This window comes from Hylaeus volcanicus, chromosome 6 (assembly GCF_026283585.1).
Source record: "Hylaeus volcanicus isolate JK05 chromosome 6, UHH_iyHylVolc1.0_haploid, whole genome shotgun sequence".
NCBI lineage: Eukaryota > Metazoa > Arthropoda > Insecta > Hymenoptera > Colletidae > Hylaeus > Hylaeus volcanicus.
The window spans coordinates 14,742,184-14,745,934 of NC_071981.1; positions in this window are offsets into that span (position 1 = coordinate 14,742,184).

Sequence of the window (3,751 nt, forward strand, 5' to 3'; positions counted from 1 at the left end):
CAGCTATGTTCGATCACTTTCAAGCATCAGGCATCTGCTCTACCGTTTACGACGCATCGAATAAAAAGACCTCGCACAATACAAGAAAAACATATCGAAAGAATAATCGTGGTCCCAATCTGCCACTTAAACATTTGGAAATAACGTTCACAGTCTCACGAGGTCCGAGGAGCGATCGTCGCCGATTCCTAAGCATGTCCACGGGACCCGAGCAGGTGGGTCGGGACGATGCTAACCGAGATAGGGCGGCGCGAACGGCGCGCTACCGGGGGAACTATGATTTTCTTATGGTGTGTGAGATGCATTTTTCAGCTTCCATTTGCAGACAATCGACGCGGTAATCACGGGTTGGGCGCCGGAAGCCGAGAAGATATTCGCGCGCTCGCGATCAGATAACCCCTACGCCTGGCTTTGCCTGACCTGCCTTGCTTTCTTATTCCTCCTACCGATTCGCCTGCGTCCCACCGCCTCCTGGTTGCCAACCGTCGCCTTCCGTTTCGCCTGACAGGCCGGCATATCGCCGAGAACAATGAGACGAACTTAACAGGATCCGTAAAAGTGAGAAGCCGAACGCGGAACGGATCCCTATCGGGCTAGATCTGATTCACTGCCTGCAAGCTTGCGCGGGCTGATTGTGTTCATGAAGTAGCTTGCCCGTTCCCTGAGCGGAGGACGGATTAATTAGATTTCGATGATCGTTCGTGGCGAAAGTCTCGCGTTCCGCGATCACAAGTCGAATCCATAATTTTCTCATAATCCAGCTCGTCGGTATTCTACACGCTTCATGGTAATCGAATTTTATTTGAGGTCAGATTCGCTCGAAACAACTCCACGTAGAACTTCAGCTTCCCTTTATTCGTCTTCTACATTCTTCTCTTACTCTATTTTCTAGATTATGTCTCACAAACTGACCATCCAAACGCACTTATAAACAACTAAGCGATCTTCGTTAATGTCTCATCAATTTGCTTACCTGGCATGCTAAATCATACAGTTTAGCGCAGAATTTTGTCGAAATGGAGATGTTTGTGTGACTGTCGCCCTTTTCCACAGATTACATCCAACTACCTAAATGCATCGTCCAACAATTGGGCCATCATCATCGGTTCCCTATTAATTCATCTTTCCGATGCGATGAATTGTGTATCTTAACAAAATTTCATGTTGAACTTGAGTTGCTCCAAACTATTTCCCGTGGAACTCCAATATTTACTCAGTATAACATTTAACCCTTAAATAGTAACAAACCAGTCACAATACAGAAGAGTACCATGCGTATCCATATCATCGTACGCATAGAAGCTCAAGAGCGGTACCATTATCACGATATATTCGGAAGATCGTTATCCAACATCTCTGATCGTCGCTTTTCCACCAATTCAGCATCCCTAACACGCGAAATGTCTCGTTCTAGGAAAGCACCGGATCAACCTCGATTTACTCGAAAGCCTCGGAAGCGATTCACGGAACCGAAGGTCTCAAGGAATCGGGAAACCGCTAACGGATCCTCCTTCGGCCCCGAGCAGAGTGCGCGTCGCGTCGCCGCGGCTCAACCCGATCGTATTATGTAAAATACGATGCGCCGCTCGCTAGGTTATCTGCCGGTGTAAGAGTAAATAAGTGCAAAGATATAACGGTTAATTTCCGTGTTAACCGCGTTTTATCGCGACGTCTATCCGCAGCGAGCCGCCCAAGCAGCAGGATGCCGGGACTCTTCCAGTGTGAATCTGCCGCGGTCGTCTCTTCCACGTGTGTCTACCGTGTGTCCGCGCACACCTACAATAAAACGTGACCCCCCCTTCTTGATACAAGCGCAGCGACCGCTTCTGCATAGGTGCGTGTACTTGTGCGTGCCACGCACACCTGTCCGCCGCCTGGTCCCTCTTTGATCGCGGAACGTGTGTTCCACGCGGTCTGGCGTGTTACTGTGCGTTTCCACGTTGCTCGAGCTTGCATCTCGCGCTGAACGAGGACATAGCCAACGAGGGGATCACCGGTAGAACGGAGAACGCGAACCCGACGGTGGAACGAGGACAGGGAGGAAAAGGGATAACGCGCGAGCGGTGCGTGTGCGCGTGCATCAAGTATATTTATGTGCGGCACCGTCACGTGGGTAAGGATCGTAGATTGCGGCCCGGACACCGGTGTTGGTGAATGAGGCTGACGTGGATAAATGGTGCGTTTCCCCGCGGGAGACGTATACCCGGTGATCTTCCGGGCCCTGCTCTCGGTACAACGGCCGATCGGTGCCACGGGAACTTCAGGAAGCGAGCTGCTCGATGCTCGTCGCTGATCGCCACCAGCCGCTTCATGCTGACCGAGAGGTTAGAACTGGCAGGTCCGTTCCATTGTGAGCCTCCTTACTGTTAATAGTGGCAACTAATAGCAGCCTTTGGATTTCATGGAAGAACGCGTGTTTCTTTGAAGATGCGACGCATCTTTAATCTCTTGAACGAAAATACGACGAGCGAGGTCCTAGAAATAAACCAACGAACTTCGTTCCAAAGTGATGCTTCTTGCAGTAAATAATGGGAAACAATGACAGCGTTTGGATTTCATTCGAGAACGTTTCTCTGAATAGTCTTGAATCTGACCGATCAGACGATCCTAACTGGACCGAGTACCGCAGTCTAGGAAATATTTGGGGATTTTATAACGAAGTCCACTGAAACGAAGTGTGGTACAGCGAACGTAAGAGAGCTGGTCGGCTGAAGATCCTTAACCGACTGGTAACCTTGGTTATCGGGCTCAAATCTTGGGATACTTGTTCCTTCTTCTAGAAAAATGCTGTCCCATTGAATTAAACGCCGGGACGTGACAACGTAGAAAGCAACCTGTCCAGAGATTGTTCATCAGCCTGGGACACCTTGGCTTACTGACATCATACCTATAACTTCGGTGAAACGAACACCGAAACACGTATCTTTAAATTGATAAGAGAATATATCGTGGCATGTAGCGTGAGTTCCGCACACTACGAGTTCCTGGAGCTCGATAATGTAATATACTATAGGTTCTATAGCCCTTTAAATCCGAGGACCATAGAACAAATCATCTATCTCTCATCGAAACCGGGGGCAACAAACTCAATATCGCGAGACCTAGCCCTCGCTTCGTTCTTCGATTCGACGAGGTCGTATACTCGAAGTCCCATACAACGTCGCTCAACCTAACTTATATTCTAACGCTTTACAATTAAACTTTCTCACGATTAGTGTCTTCGGTGAATACTTATTCCGAACCGTGATTGTCATTAATATTTAAACGAATACTGAATGTTACTGTGTACACTATAAACGTTTGATGAATTCGTAGATATTAATTTTAACCCATTCATTGCCAGGCAAATTTGAAGCGTTTTGCCTTGGACTCCAAGATTTAATACAGATGTGTAATCCGGGTTATCATTTTGATAATAAAAAGTGATAGTAAAATGTACGATATTCTTTTGCAATAGTTCGTGACTCAAAAGGTTATAAACTTATCCTGTAATTGACAGTGAATGAGTTAAGCAATTAATCTGAATCGATTAGACATCATCCCTTTCCAATATCCTGATTCTACTAACATTCGTGTAACTCAACTTCGAGACCATCGTTCAAAGGTACAAACAAACTATAGAAATACCTATTTTTCTCACCGATGTTCCTATTACTATTCTACTTCTATAGATTCTCCGCGTTACTAATGTTGCTGGTGCACTATTAACCCTTTGCACTCGAGGCTCTTTTTTCTGGTATCTACCAGCAAT